The sequence below is a fragment of the Andrographis paniculata genome, unplaced genomic scaffold (assembly GCF_009805555.1).
Source record: "Andrographis paniculata isolate CXL003 unplaced genomic scaffold, ASM980555v1 Contig46END, whole genome shotgun sequence".
NCBI classification, from domain to species: domain Eukaryota; kingdom Viridiplantae; phylum Streptophyta; class Magnoliopsida; order Lamiales; family Acanthaceae; genus Andrographis; species Andrographis paniculata.
Window position 1 is genome coordinate 5,853,230 of NW_026137580.1, and position 17,306 is coordinate 5,870,535.

Below are 17,306 nucleotides of genomic sequence, written 5' to 3' on the forward strand. Positions count from 1 at the left end.
GTGCATTATCTCCGACTTTTCACGGCGTTCATTCATCATTACCATCACTTGCCTTCTAATGGTATCCAACATCCCAACGAATGGCATTGACCTTGCGGATCTCACCCAACTATTCCATGACCCAGCAATGTTATTATTTATTATTCCCCAACGAGTGCCTCTGAATAGTGAATTTGCCCAACATTCTGGGTGTGATTGAGTAATGAAGTCCCGGGCCAATGGTATTGATTCGACCACAGAACTAATGTGGTTTTCGAAATCTCTCCTCAACGGAGCATAGGCGGCCTTGTTGAAGATAGCGGTCCACCGTTTCTTATTATGCATTGGGTATCTCCGCATAACCTAAAAAAAAGATATTTTTTGGCTGATCATAACCAGTGATGTTCATTACAAATTAATATTGACGTACACATACCTGGGTATGGAAGTTGTCCACTAAGTGTCGGAGACAATACGCATGATGTGCTCCGGGAAAGATGCACGAGATTGACTTTAGCAAACCCGAGTGCCGATCCGAGAAGAATGTGTACTGTTTCCAATCCGTACGTCCTTCACATTCTAAAACAGATCGCAGCTTCCAGCAAAACCACTCCCAATTTTCATCATTTTCCGTAGACACAGCTGCAAGTCAACAAATAAGACACAAATAACTACAAAGGTTTCCAACGTATAAGGGTACATACGTGCCTAAAGAGAGCATGGAAAACAGCATACACGAACAACTATACCCAGCATTCTAACAAAATGACAACCGTAGCTAATATCAAATTACGTACAAGAAAATGCTAAAGTAAACATCCCATCATCCCCATCCACTGCAATTGCACTTAGCAGACACCCTTTGTGTTTGTTTTTTATATGTGTCCCATCAAGAAAGAGTAGGGGCCTGCAACCCCTCAAAAAACTCAGCCGGCATGCACCTAAACAAACAAAAGGGCACTGGAAACGTTTGGTTGCCTGCTTAACTTTGCAGTCTATAATACTTCCTGGATATGACTCCCGAAGTGCATGACAATACCACGGAAGTTGTGAGAAACTGTCTCTACCTCCACCATTAATTGCCCTTATAGCATTCTCCTTGCCACGCCATGCTTTATGATATTTCATGTCAATCCCATAATCTATTTGGATATGCTCCCGGATGTCGGATGCCTTATACGCTGGCATAGAACGTATCTTATCTTTGTAGACTTCAGAAATCCAGTTCGCATCGGCTGCTGGATGATCTCTTGATTGCAATAGACTCATAGTACATGTGTGATGTAAATTGCACTTACGAATGCTGAATGATGCATCACGAGCATGGAAGGATGCATAAATACGCCAACCACAACCTTTGTCGATGCACACCGCAATAATTTTGCTCAAATAATTCTTTTGATACCTGAAGTATTTATGAGTGGCAATAGAATAATTCTTCAGTAACTTTCTAAACTCCTGCGGTCCCTTGAATGTTTGACCTTCCCCGACAATGCATCTTTGCATTGCAATTAGACTAGTACTTTCGTCGGGAATAAAGATACCACCTGCGCAATCTTCGTTCAATCCCTAACATTCGGCCTCACCCCTGCCTTACAAATACAATAATAAGAATGAAAATTATGTCAGATGTAAGTAGTTCAAATTCTATATGGTAATAGATTATTTTCTTCGTAAATAGAAAAACATAGGTACCCATCTTACTCAACCGAGTATGTCCACGGTGTGTACGGTTACCTACCGTGTCATCCAGGGTATTTAAAAGAACAACTGCATCTATTCGCCGCAGCAGGCTACGTGATGCAGTAAATGCCACGGGCTACAGAAATTTCAACGCATCGATCATGGTACACCTACCTAAACTGGATTGCTAGAGGATATTGACAGTGGCGTGTAAAGAATGAGTGAAAATCATTAAATACCTTCAAGATGTTATATCCCCACTACATATCTTTACAATCTCTTCAGTGGTTCGTTCTGCACTGCGCTACTACAAAATCGCGGAGGTGGATCCTTACTACCTACAAACAACATCGCAACAATATACCACGGTATTGTTGTATGCCAATATCATGAAAGAATTATTACTAACGTAACCTATAAACAACATTTTTTTAGATGTGTTGAACATGACATTATAAGTGCTTATAGACTGCATTCTTACAGACTGCATTATAAGTGCTTACAGACTGCATTCTTTCATAAGGAACAATTGTGACTGCATTCTATAACAAAGTTGAATAAAGACTACTTAATTACAAATGATGAGTAACGTACCTGCGTCCAACCGTGCTTCGGAGAGGCACGCTCTGGTGCTCGCTTCTACACCATGCAATCATATCCACAAACATCACCTTTAACAAGATATGCATTCTCCACATATTGGCGACATCATCGTCACACAATAACGTCATGTAGCTTTTCTGAATAGGTGCAATATATTGGAGTTTTACCGCCTCAATACTTACTTTATTCCATCTTCTCGATATATTCCAGTAAAGATCCTCCAGCGTGGTGCCCTCTTGTAAACCAATTACATGATGCTCACCTTCGTAGGAACATATAATTAATAATTTCAGACTACTTTGCTCCATGTCCATCGGAACCTAACGATCCAACCAATGGATGTATGAACTATATTAGGTCGTATGAGCAATTAGATAATCTTACACAGAATACACTAAAATCATATGTTCTCACGGAATTCTAGTAATGTCTTGATCCTCAATAGCAACAAATTACCCATTTCACAAAATAAATATTACCCTTAAACCCTAAATAGCAACAGAATTTATTATCAAAATCACCCAAAATAATACCCAAACATTTTCTTCCAAATAATAATTTTCCAACTAAGATATCGATACAAAAACACACATGGTACATCTAATTTCACCGGAGAACAAGAAAGACGGGCCAGGGAACCGGTGACAGCCTTCGGTAGTTCTTCGACCGAATCAACCGACCGCCGATGACAGGGAACCGGAATAGGATTCAGAGAGTGCCCTAGGAAATTTTCCAATCGAACCAGACAAGAAGCGGCGATGTAAAATCGGGCGAACAATTAAGAACCTTACCTGTGTGGGATGTGGCTTTCGAGCTCACGGAAAAGGACAGCGGATTGAGAAGAATTTTTTGCGCGAAGAGAAACAAAATGAAGAAAAAAACGAGTATGGAGGAAGAAGAAGGAAGAAGGAAAAAGGGGGGAGTGCAGACAAATTTTTTATCATTAGGGACTGAATCCCAATTGATAAATGGACAGAGGGATTTTTGGCCAATTATCCGTAAAAAATATGATAACATATTGTTTTGATTTTTAAAACCGAGATGAGGGGTCAAGAGAAAATCTTTCTTAAGAGCAAATGCAATGAAGGCACTGTCGAGGGCTTCTTTACCTGCGACCAAGCTGTTTTGGTGAGGCAAAGAAATCAAATCACATAACAAGAAAGAAATGGAAGTCATTTTGCACTCGCCTCTCAACTTGGCCTGGTGCAGTGGATGGCATGCCCAAGGTGATTCTTCTATTTCCTCTTTCTATTTCCTCCACTGTTTTTCTTCTTTCCACCGTTTCTTTCCCCAAAACATTCAGTCTGTATCTTTACCAACACAAGCCTTCATTGTTGTTGTTTCAATCATTATCGTCGGATCGATGTTGGAGCCAATAATCTTTGTCGTCGCTGAGTTGGGCCTTTTTTGGTCGCCGTTGGTTGAAAGAATAATGGGTATGTCTTTTACCTTTCAAAAAATCAAAAGTTAGATTGAGGAAGAAGAGAAAAGTGAGGGAAAAAAAAGAAGAGTGAGCAAAAATTTGTCATTTATCTTACGAGAATTTGACCGATTTAATTTGTGAGACCCTTCGTTTCCGGTGTTTGAATCTCAGTGAGAAGTATTGAGCTTGGTTTCTCAAATGACGATAAAAAACCTATTGTGAAAAATTTGTTTTACTTTCCTTCCCAGTACACGCTGGCCCAGAACACGTGGGTTAAATGTGACGTTTAACTACGTATTATTATTGTGTTTGCTCCAAGAGTACATTTAATTTGTTCCTTGCAGTCCAAATATAATAAATGGTGTAAAGTTGAGCTATTACTGTTGTACGTGCTTAGCAAACTACGAGGATGCTTGAGCGAGTGTTTGTGTGTCGAGACCCCTCGGCGCATGAACCCACTCGCAAATACAAGTCCAAACTTTACACGAGAAAGAGCGCGTAGTAGAATATGTAAAATAATCTGTCACGCCAGCCAACATCTCTTGATTGCTCTAATGTGTCTTATAAATACCAAATGATTTTATATTATTTATATATTTGTTGATGCAAATTTTTCAACAATAAAAAAGTAAAATCCGAAAATAGGAAATTATCTTCGAATTTGATATAATTAGTGCCTGAGATTAGAAATTTCTAAACATTGTACAGTACATAAGTAAACTGGAAAATAAACGCTACAGACTGAAAATTAAATGATGATCCCCGAATCACTGACTTTGTTGTCGTTTGAAGATGATTGAAGATCCCTTGTCAGTTGCTGAACCCAATCCTTAAATATTCCTCAAAAACAGTACCTGTAACCGTCACCCGAACGGTTACAACGCCTCCTCTCAACCGTCTACTAATTCCTCTTTTGCTGACACGTGTTCTCAACCATCTTACCAACCGCATAACCCAACCGACCAAGCTACTGTTCTCACTCGATCTCCGCAGCATCCGACCTCCACGACAGCCGACTTGCTCATCCAACTTCGGACCAACCGATCTGCCTGTCCGACCGCAGACAAATCGACCTGCTCGTCCGACCACGGACCTTCTGACCTTCTTATCCGATTGCAGACCAACCGACCTACCCGTCCGACTGTGGACCTTCCGACATCGAACCAACCAACCTGCCTGTCCGACCACGGACCTTCCGACTTGCTTATCCGACTGTGGATCAACCGACCTGCCTGTCCGACCGCAGACCTTCCGACTTACTTATCCGACCGCAAACCAACCGACCTGCCTGTCCGACCGCGGACCTTTCGACTTGCTTATCCGACTGCGGATCAACCGACCTGCCTATCCGACCGCGAATGTTCCAACTTGCGGACCGTACGACCTGCGGACCATCCGACTTGCGGACCATCCGACCTGTGGACTGTCCGACTTGCAGACCAGCCGACTTGTGGACCATCAGACCTGTAGACTGTCCGACTCGCAGACCATCCGACTTGCAGACCCAATTACAGGCCCACATCTCCTTCTAGCTTGGGCCCTTTAACCTAATTATAATTCATACGTAACAACTTGCCCGCCGCCATCGGACTTTCAAACGCCACTCCTCAATCGCCGTTTGGAAGTTCGCAATCTATATAACAATACCCAATTGTAGAACCACCTCTTCAACTGCACCCAGTCTCTGCAGCACAGTTTTTACCACAAAACTCTTCACCTTCGCTGCTGACTTTTGCTCACCTCTGAATCTCTGCAACTCCAAATTATGGCAAATCAATACATACCTGCACTTCCTTTTGATGGGTTCGTTCCAGAAACAACATTTGTTGCTACGAAAATGCTCACTCCTACTATTCGCCCATACTGCACCACTCATGAAGATTCCAACCGGATGAGAGAGATCTTGAAAGCAGGAAACCCCCTCGCTGTCAATAATCCCAATTACAAAGCTATCCGTCTCCATGACAGTATCAAAACGCACTTGACGGACCCCAAAGACCCTTACCGTACTTGGTACAAAAGGGTAGCGGAACGTTTCCGAGATCAATGGAAATGCCAACAAATCGACCAGACAATACTTCTATTGACTCTCCCATGTCATTTGCATGAGAAATTTCTTTTGGCGATGTCGGTGTTCTGGCACTCGGAGATGGGCATCTTCTTCCTTCCCACAGCCCCCATCGGCCCAACGCTCATGGATGTGGCCATGATCGTCCATCTTCAAATTGTAGGTGAGGACCCTGTGATAGGAGCCCTAGATGGACAAGAGCCCAGTGCAGACCACTTGGGCTGGTCTCTGGTTGGCGTAAAGGAATGGGGCTAGACCAAATTTTTAAACGACCAACAAGGAGCAGCAGGAACCCTTGTGACCGACCGCGAGCATGTCGCCTTCCTTCTCTTTTGGCTCTGTATGTATGTCATAATTTCTCCTTCGAAATGCGTCATTCTTTCTCATCTTGACTTGGCCATCCATATAGCCTCGGGTCATTTCTTTTCTTTTGGTACTATCTTCCTTGCCAATCTTTTTGAAGGGTTATCTAGGGTTAGCACCCGCCTTACAGATAATGATGGCAAAAAATTAGATACCGCCGCATCGGGCCCTTTTTGGTTCTTGGAATTATGGTTCCGTCTCTATTTCCCCGAAGCGTTCCAACTCGGCCATCCCCCTGTTGCTCCAACACCTGAAAAATCTTTGGGAATAGCCCTTAACCGACTTTGTTTAGGTCGCAATAACCTCTAAGCATCCGACCCTATCATAACTGCCATTCTAGCCGATGACCGTAGTAACTCCCGATTTTACATGTACAGAAAGTATGTCAGTTACGCGTCTGACCTGTTTTGGCCATTCCCTGTATCTTCACCTTTGTTCGAACCAGACTCGCTTTCTCATCCAACTTACTCCTTTGCCTGGGATGCTGCTCTTAAACCCAGGTCTTTATTTATTAGTAAAAAAATTGATAAGAAAGGCCACAAAGCGTTTTATACCTTCAGCTATCAGCCTCAGTTTTTGGCACGCCAGTTCGGATGCCAACAAGGTTTACCTGGCCCCATCGCCTGTCCACATCTAATAATTCAAAGTCCGAACGGGAGAGTCATCCCTTAATTGATTGCTCCTTACGTATCCCAACTTACCAACTACATAACTTCTAACTCTTACATTCCCTTCCGATCTTCTTCAGACTCTATTGAGTCCTTCCGCGAATGGTGGTCGGTCACCTGGGTCCTAATTGCCCCTGACAAAGATCGCCTGCTGGGCACTCTCCTACCTCAGCCTGCCTTGGTATTAGGGGCAGCTCCATTGACCAACAACCGAAGAAAAGTAATAGCCCCAGGCACCGGATTGGGTGCCCCACAAAGAAAAATGAGAGCTTCTCAAATCCAAACTATCCCGTTCCCTAAAGAAAATCAGCAGACTTCGAAAGACCGTTCATCAGGTCGGGCGCCAGTAAAGACCCGACCCCGTCTAGGTATGTTCCAATAATCCTGACTTAATCTGTTTTTTTCCTTAAAATTTTATAAATCACCATTCTTATATTCAGGCCCGACCCCGGCAAGAGCGACCGTCCAGACTACTTCAAGCCCAGCTGAATCACCAAAGTCGTCAGCCGACCAACTTCAAGTACCTGAACCCCCGACCAAACGACGAACCTCAATGCAAACGCCTTCACCAGCCAAACTGGCAACAAAAGGGGCTTCATCCAATAGTGAGGCGACTACCTCGCAGATGGGTAGATTGCCTTATGTTGCCTCAGAACCATCTCTCTCTAACGCGAAACAAATGGCCACACCTGTATCCGCCTCTGCTGCGATCGCTTCTGGTGCGGCCACCTCTGCTGTAGTCTCTCTCGAGGCGGCCGCTCAAATTAATAGAGATGTCTCTGATGCGGCCGTCCTAATTGCTCCCGACGAACCGGCTGCAGCCGCCCTGGGTGCAGCCGACCTGAGGGCAGCAGACCCCCTCCAGAAGCAGCCAGACGGGAAGAAGAACCCGCAGCTGCCCAACCTAGAGATCTTTTACAAGAATTACAAGAAGTCTCCTCATCTGATTCAGAGACCTCTGTCAACTTGGTAAAAGCTTTAAATTCCTTTCTCCAAACTAAGAGCCAATATTCACACAATATTAGATACATCATATTTCCATCATGCAGGGACCCAGATCAATACCGCAGCGTCCGTTTGAAGCAGCCGACGAATAGGCCATTGCAATTCCAGCCGTCCCTTCTTCCAGACCCATAACAATCCTGGCACCTTCTGCGACCACGATCCGCCCAGAAGTAAGTAAAGTTTTCACAACTAATTCTTGATATTGTGCTTCATGTGATCTGAAATAAAAATCCATTCTCTCAGGGATGTCTTGATCTAGCCCCTTTGTCAGCTGTTCCAATTCTGACAGACGTCCGAACCATAATTGCTCAGGCTGTCGAGCAACCTTTCCCCGACCTGGGGTCAGACTTGTTAGACGGTCTTCTTCAAGCCATTGGTGGCCTTCTAATTCAAATTCCTTCAGAATCGGCAGCCGCCCCTATTCTTCATCGGTTGATGGAGAGACTATCCGAACTCCGAAACGACATCTTATTCGCTTAACTCCTGTCAGCTGAAACGCCCCTACCCAATTCGGACCAAATAAGTCTAGAGGTTTCCTTGACTAAAACCAGGGAATCAATTCAACAAGAAACTGGAAGACTAGACGGCCTCTCTAATGCCAAAACACAAATAGATGAATCAATTCAAAAGAATGAGGCAGAATTGAGAGCACTTCATCAAGAAAAATCTGTCCTGGAAGGCCACATAAGCGACGAACAACGCCTGATTGAGCGGTACAAGAAAAATGAAGCCGACTTGGACCAAGAATTAAAGATTCATGCTAGATCTCAACTTATAAGACAGTACCAGTCGGCTGCTAACACCAGACGACTTTTCAGGACAGAAGATAAATGGTCTCAGATTAAAATCGCTTTAAGGTCCGTTCTGTAAAATTTTGAAAACCTTGACTTAGTAAATAAATTTTTTCTCCTATTGTTAAGGATCACTTTCCAAAACTCCGACCCTCCAGGGAACAGATCCAACTCATTTCTTTTATAAACATTTGCAGTCCCTTGTAAAGCAATGAACAAAAGCTCAACCACAAATTTGAAACTCGGGCACGTCTGAAATATTTATTAAAATGCCACACAAACGTCCTCATGTTCCCGTAAGCAATTGGCAAGGCGTTATTCAACCCTTATTCGTGGGTAATCATCCAGTTGGAGGCCATGCCGAGGACTTGTTATGCATACTCAAGCAATTGGATTTCAAATTCAGATTCTCCCACCGAGGTAGAAAAACCATTCATCGTGTTATTCGCCTGATGGAAAACGTGCTGGGAGGATATGAGACCCTTCGGGATATACAAAATCGCCTTCCTGACATCGATCATCATATGGATTTGATTGAACACCATGTGACAGCCATACTCCCAGACCTTGGCTGGGATCATACATTTTCCAATCAGCGCGTAGTCTTTTCGAGATTATGCACTCTTGTTGATCGTGAGCGTCAAGCCGTAGCAGACATGAAGGCTCGTACCGACTATGATCTAGAAAAGATGCAAGATCAATGGGAAAAGTACCGACCCGACTTAGAAGACCTTGTTGATGAAGAACCAGAATTAACCCCTAATCACTGGGATGAAGATTCTGACTCAGAAGAGAGGAGTTCTCTGCATGACTCAATATCTGATAATGAGTTAACCCTTTTTTGGGTCTGAACCCCTAGTAATCGGGTTCTGAATAAAAATTATTGTTTCATGCGTTCTTGTTATCTGAAAGGCAGGAAAATACCTCTTCAGATATTTAGCATTAATACAATCATGTACCCTCTTACCTTCTTGACTTATAATAATAAAGGCACCATTACCGATCTCCTTTTGAATGATAAATGACCCTTCCCAATTCGGAGACTACTTCCCTAATTGATCAGTCTTCTTATATGTAGGAAGGATAGTTTTCCAAACCAGGTCTCCTTCTTGGAACGTTCTATAAAAAAACTTTCCTTCCATAAGTCTTAGCCCTGATTTCACTCAGCTTCACAATCTGATCAATTGCATGGAGCTGATTGACATCCAAACTTTCCAATTGTTGCAACATAATTTGTTGAGATTCCTCAGTAAACTCATCAGTAGTAAAGCTTGTACGTCCATATGACACTTGAATTTTGGCTGGCAACACAACATCTTGTCCAAAGGTGAGCTGATATGGTGAAAACCCTGTGGCAGAATTTCTGTTATTCCTATGTGCCCATAAGGCTCGAGATAACAACAAATGCCACTTTCTTGGGTTCCCTTCAATCGTCTTTTTTATAATTCCAATAATAATCTTATTGACTGCCTCTGCCTGCCCATTAGCTTGGGGATAATAAGGCGAAGAATGGTTTAAACGAATACCAAACTCTGCCAAGAAGTTTAAAAACTTCTCCCCAGTAAAAACCAAACCTTGGTCGGTCGTTATAGAATGAGGAATACCATACCTATATATGATCTGATTCAGCACAAAATCTATCACTTCCTTTTGATCCACACTTCTCAAAGCAACCGCCTCGACCCATTTGGTAAAATAATCCGTTGCAACCAAAATAAAGCAATGATGTTTGGATGAAGGAGGATGAATTTTACCAATGATATCCATAGCCCAAGATTTAAAGGGCCATGGTTTTACCATAGTTTGCAATTCAATGACTCGCAAGTGAGTCAACTGCCCATGCTTTTGACATTCTTGGCAACCTTTGACGAATTGTATACAATCTTCGAAAATCTTTGACCAAAAGAAACCCAAACGATGAATAGCCCATCTCATATTCAAACCCGCCCGATGAGCTCCACAAATTCCACTGTGTACTTCTGTCACGACTTCGAAAGCCTGTTTGGACCCCAAACATTTCAAAAGTAATCCTTCGAATGTCCTTTTTTATAATACTCCTTCTATCAACTGGAATCGCAAAGCTTTCAACCGTATTCCAATCGGTACATTCGCTCCTGGATTTTGTAGATACATGATAATTTCTGTCCTCCAGTCGGCTCCGGCTTCTATTTCAGGGCCGACCTCTGCACATATATCGTTTGGGATTCCTTTACAAGCTTTTTGACTAACTCATCTGCAAATTGATTTTCTTTCCTAGGGATGAACTCAATTATCACTTCGGAAATTTTTTATAGCAACCGACCTACAATATCCCTGTATCTACGTAGATTAGGATAATTGGAAACATATTGTTTGTTTACCTGGTTGATTACCAATTGAGAATCCCCTCTTATGATCACGGACTGAACATTCCTGACTATTAAGGCTTCCCATCCAAAGATTAAAGCTTCATACTCTGCCGAATTATGGGTCATGGCTTCCAATTGCAACTGCAACTTGACCCTTTGACCATCTGGTCCTTTCAAAAAAACACCCACACCTGATCTGTTTCCTGAAGTAGAAACATAAAAAAACATTAACCAATTTCGGGTACTTACATAAGACATGTATCCTGTCGGTTCCTGCTCATAACCCGAAAAGTCTGCCAAAAAATCTGCTATTGCTTGGCCTTTTACCGCCCTCAAAGGAGAATGATATAAATCAAAAGGAGCCAATTTAATGGTTCACTTCATAAGTCTGCCCTGCATAGCAGGTCTTTGCAAAATTAATTTGATGAGATCAATCCTTGAAATAACCTTAATTCTCCTGGGCAACATATAATGTTCAAGTTTGGTGCATGCAAACACCAATGAATAACACATTTTTTCTGGCATAGTATAATTTAATTATGGTCCTGTGAGGGTCTTACTCAAGTAGTAAATTGCCATTTCCTTTCCATCATCCCCATCTTGTGCTAATAAGCAACTGACCACTTCATACGTATTTGCCAAATAAAGTTTGAGGGGCCGACCTTCTTTGGGGGGCATCAACACAGGTGGTTGAGCCAATGCTTGTTTTATAGCTTCTAAAGTTGTCTGTTGATCTGGTCCCCATTCGAAAGCATTTCCTCCAGCTTTTAATAATTTAGTAATTGGTCTGACCTTGCCAACGGCATTGGAAATGAATCGTCTGAGATAATTTACCTTCCCTAAAAAGCTTTGTATTTCCTTAACCATTTTGGGTGGTCGACTGGCAAAAATTGCTTTGGCTTTATTAGCATCGATCTCTCTCATGTACCAAAAATCCCAAGAAACTCCTGGCTGATATACCGAAAGCACATTTAGTCGGATTCATTTTCAACTTGTACCTCTTCATCTGTTTGAAGGCATCTTTAAGATCTTTCAAATGTTCCTCAAAACTGGAAGATTTTACGATAACGTCATCAATATATACTTCCATGGATTTACCAATAAGATCATGAAAAATTGAATTTATGGCCCTTTGATAAGTTGCCCCTGCATTCTTCAAACCAAAAGGCATAACCGTCCACTCGTAAATACCTAAAGCTCCTGGACATCTGAATGCTGTCTTATGAATCTCTTCTTCTGCCAAGAAGATTTGGTTATATCCTGCATAACCATCCATCAAACTGAGAATTTTGTGTCCTGCTGCTGAATCAATTAGCATGTCAGCCATAGGCATCACATATTCATCTTTAGGAGTGGCCATATTAAGATCCTTGAAATCAATGCATATCCTGATCTTACCATTCTTTTTAACCACTGGTACAATATTCGCTAACCAATCTGCATAACAGCAAGGCCGGATGAAACCTACTTTAAGAAGTTTCTGAATTTTCTCTTTAATTTGAGGCATCAAATCAGGACTCATACGCCTTGGAGGTTGCTTGTAGGGTTTAAAATCTTTTTTAATAGGCAAACGATGCTCTATCAGACTTCACTCCAGACTAGGCATTTCTGAATAACCCCAAGCTAAACAATCAATATTGTTTTTGATAACTTCAAATATTTTTACTTGATGCTCCTCAGACAAATAACCACTTATCCTTATTATTTTTGGAACCAGGTTGGTTCCTAAATTAAATTCCAACAAGGATCTTGTGCTGAAAAAGCTGGTTCTGTCTTCTCTAATAAATCAGGCTAACGAAATTGTTCATCTTCTTGAAAATGAACATCATGAACTTTTTGATTTTTTCTACTTTTTCCAAAAGCTGATGTAAATAAAATTGATTAATAAGTAAACTACAATCTTCTAAATTTGCACTTTCCATAAAAGATATATTATAAAGTAGGTTTGGCTTCCTCATGAGCCATACAGTAAAATTGTTCTTTTAGAAGAACATTGAATTCTGGTTGATGAATTTAAAACCCTTCTTTGGGTATTAACTAGCCATAAACAACTGAGACATTGGGGGTAAATGACTGGAATAAAAAATTGATTCTTCAACTTGTTCTGATGCACCAAAAGGGTTGTCATTTGCTTCCATTTTGAAGACTTGATTGCCTTCCCAGAACATTAATCGTTGATGCAATGTTGATGGTACACATTGAGATGCATGAATCCAGTCTCGCCCAAGTAGGATTGAATATGTAGTGTCCGCATCCACCACAAAGAAAACATAAGAAATCTTTTTAGGACCGACTTCAATTGTAGCGACCATCATACCTTCTGGTTTGGTCGGCTGGCCTGTGAAACTAGTAATCTCAAAATCTACTTGAGACAAATCGTGAATTCCTTTCCCTAACTTTTTGAGAGTCTTTAATGGCATCACATTGAAGACGGCTCCATTGTCTATAAAAACCTTTGTGATTGGTTTCCCGCAAATATGAGCATTAACATACAGAGGCTTTAAATGAGATGTCGTGCCTTCTAGAATGGGAGGGAAGACTATCAGAGGAATCTCTTACTGAAAATCAGGATCTGTAATATTTGCCTATTCTGGCTCTTCTATAATATCATCCACCAAACTTGCCCACAGGGGTTCTTCTTCAATCCAATTAATTCCTGTCATTCGGCAGGGAACTCGTGGCCCTAGTCGAGATTTGACAGACCTTGAATCTGTTTCCGAGGTAAGAATTTCTTCTATGGTCTCACTTTCAGGTTGAGCTGTCAGAGATTCCAAACGAAATTCCTCAAGAGATGGATTAATGTTAATCCGTTCACAATACTGACATCTGAAACCTTCAATTCTCTCATCTGATACTCCTTTATCCTTCTTCTGTATGGACCGACCTCTTTCAGAGTACTCAAAGACACCTTGCACATACTTCGGCTGCCTTGATGAGGAGACCATTATGGACCAACCCCCCTATGGATAATCAGTAGCGCCTTGCATATCATTCGGCTGCTTTGATGAGGCGACCCTTATGGACCGACCTCCCTCTGGATTATTAGCAGCGCCTCGCATATCATTCGGCTGCTTTGATGAGGCGACCCATATGGACCGACCTCTTTCCGGATAATCGGTAGCAACTGGTACATCATTCGGTTGCTCAAATGAGACGACCCTTATGGACCGACCTCCTTCCGGAGAATCAACAGCGCCTTGAATATCATTCGGCTGCTTTGATGAGGCAACCCTTGTGGACCGACCTCGCTCTGAATAATCAGCAGTGCCTCGCATATCATTCGGTTGCTTTGATGAAGAGACCTTTGTCCTGTACCTCGAAGTATACGTGCGCTTGGCATTACGAATTTGAGTATGATTCATACCCGGAAAACGAGGATCCACATCAACTGGTAAAGGTTTTTTATTTCGAGCCCACTTGCTCCCGACCAACCCAGTTCTTCTAGTCGGGTGGTTTTAGAAACTTGTTCCTTTAATTCCACATTAAAAGAACCATCTTGATTATCCCATTTTTCGGCCACTGGTTTTTTATAAACCTTGAGTTTTTCTTCTGGTCGGCCACTGTTTGATGGGTTTCCTTTTCCCGATCTGGGACTTGCTTGTATATTAACCATTGTTGTGGTTACTTTTGGAAAACGTTGTTGCTCTACACCCAAAGTGATATATTTGAGCCGACCTGCCTTAATGGCCTTTTGGATCTCATTTCGAAAAATGAGTGCATTGACTTGTATTGTGTGTGAAAGAGTTATGCCACTTACAATATGGTCTTCCTTTGATTTCTTCCTTAGTAGCCAACCTTTGCCTTTTGGAATTCGAATCTGGCCATCAGTTAGCAAAATATCAAAAATTTCATCAGCCTTTGAATTGTCAAATGTGGGTTGCTCTCTTCCTTCAGTTCCTGGAACTGGCTTTAATTTAGAGCACACATAAGGCTTTCCTGAAATGATTTCGGCTGCCATTTCTTCTGTCTGATCAAAATCAAAGTCGTATGCTTCTGTTTCCATACTCGCCATATGTTGAACTTTATTTCGTTTGAAATTCTGATCCTTTTCTCTGAAAAGAGACTCTAAACGTCCAGCCTTGGCAGCGAGACTTGTCAAATCTTCCACATCATGAGCAGTGAGTGCCTCTCTTAGACGGCCATGCATATTTCTTACCACTAAATTGGTCATTTCTTTTTCATTGATTATAGTAGGACAACGTCCTTTCATCAATTGCACCCTTTCAATAAACTGTGAGGCTGATTCTTCTGGATATTGCTTCAATTCCAACAAATCGGTAAGAGAAACAGTTGGTAAAGGATTGAAGAATCTAGCATGGAACGCCATTTCCAAACGTTCCCAAGTTTGTATTTGCCCAGGTGGCAGATTTACAAACCATGAAAAAGCTGTTCTAGTAAGAGATAATCCAAATAATTGCAGTTTATAAAAAGGATTATTTCCAACTTCCCCCAACTATGCTGTAAAACGACCCACATGCTCTATGGTGGAGGATCCGTCTTCCCCTGAAAAAGCATGGAAATCAGGTGGTCGATAATTCCCTCGAAGTGGATAGTCGTTAATGATCCTTTTAGGAAAAGGTCTTTGATAAGCAGAACGGTTGGCCATCTGAGGATTCAAACCGAAATGAACCCTCAACACTTGCGCAATCTCTTCAGGATCCACACGAGAGTTTCGATGATCAGGGATAAGGATGGGATCCTGTACATGTACTCCTTGCCTCTTTTCCCTGACAGTGTTCAGCTGCACATTTTCAACTTTTGATCCCAAAGGAACATTATTAGGGAAAGTTAGAGGAGTCTTTCCCCTATTTGTTCGGTTGAACGTTGTGGCGCTTGGCAATGTACTGTCAATGTATGATGGCCCTGCGAAATTTGCTTGCATTCTTGATGGTGATATTCCTGGTGGCGTCTGAGTGGGTTGAAGAGTAACCTTTGATAAAGCTTGATCTAACATGTTCTGCATGAGATTCTGTTGCTCGCGCAATATGATGTTCTGTTGCTCGCGTAACATGTTCTGCATAGCCAAAGTTTACTGATTGTTAAATTGTTGAACATAAGACAACCAATCGGTGGGTGGTTGGGGAATCTCCCCTGGATTTGGCATCACAGGTGGTGAAATATTTTCTCCCACCGGTGCTGAAGATGATTGAGGTTGTGAGCCTGCCATATTGATCTTTCTGATGATTCGGCCGAACCTCAGTCGTATGAAAATCTCTGTTAATGTAGGATCAGCAATCTTGCCTTTCTCCCACTGTGGTCGCCAATTTGCTGATGCAAATTTTTCAACAATAAAAAATTAAACTTCAAAAATAGGAAATTATTCAACAATAAAAAATTAAACTTCAAAAATAGGAAATTATCTTCGAATTTGATATAATTAGTGCATGAGATTAGTAATCTCTAAATACTGTACAGTATATAAGTAAACTGGAAAATAAACGCTACAGACTGAAAATTAAATGATGATCCCCGAATCACTGACTTTGTTGTCGTTCGAAGATGATTGAAGATCCCTTGCCAGTTGCTGACCCCAATCCTTAAATATTCCCCAGAAACAGTACCTCGAACCGTCGCCCGAACGGTTACAACGCCTCCTCTCAACCGTCTACTAATTCCTCTTTTGCTGACACGTGTTCTCAACCGTCTTACCAACCGCGTAACCCAACCGACCAAGCTACTGTTCTCACTCGATCTCCGCAGCATCCGACCTCCACGACAACCGACTTGCTCATCCAACTTCGGACCAACCGACCTGCCTGTCCAACCGCAAACCAATCGACCTACTCGTCCGACCACGGACCTTCCGACCTTCTTATCCGATTACAGACCAACCGACCTACCCGTCCGACTGCAGACCTTCCGACTTACTTATTCGACCTCGAACGAACCGACCTGCCTGTCCGACCGCGGATCTTCCGACTTGCTTATCCGACTGCGGATCAACCGACCTGCCTGTCCGACCGCGGACCCTCCGAGTTACTTATTCGACCGCGAACCAACCGACCTGCCTGTCTGACCGCGGATCTTCCAACTTGTGGACCGTCCGACCCGCGGACCATCCGACTTGCGGATCATCCGACCTGTGGACTGTCCGACTTGTAGACCATCCGACTTGCCGACCATCTGACCTGTAGATTGTCCGACTCGCAGACCATTCGACTTGCAGACCATCCGTCCTGCGGACCATCCAACCTGTGGACTGTCCGACTCACAGACCATCTGACTTGCAGACCATCCAACTTGCAGACCATCCTGTGGACCATCCGACCTGTGGACTGTCCGACTCGCAAACCATCCGATTTGCAGACCATCTGTCCTGCGGACCATCCGACCTGTGGACTGTCCAACTCACAGACCATTCGACTTGCAGACCAT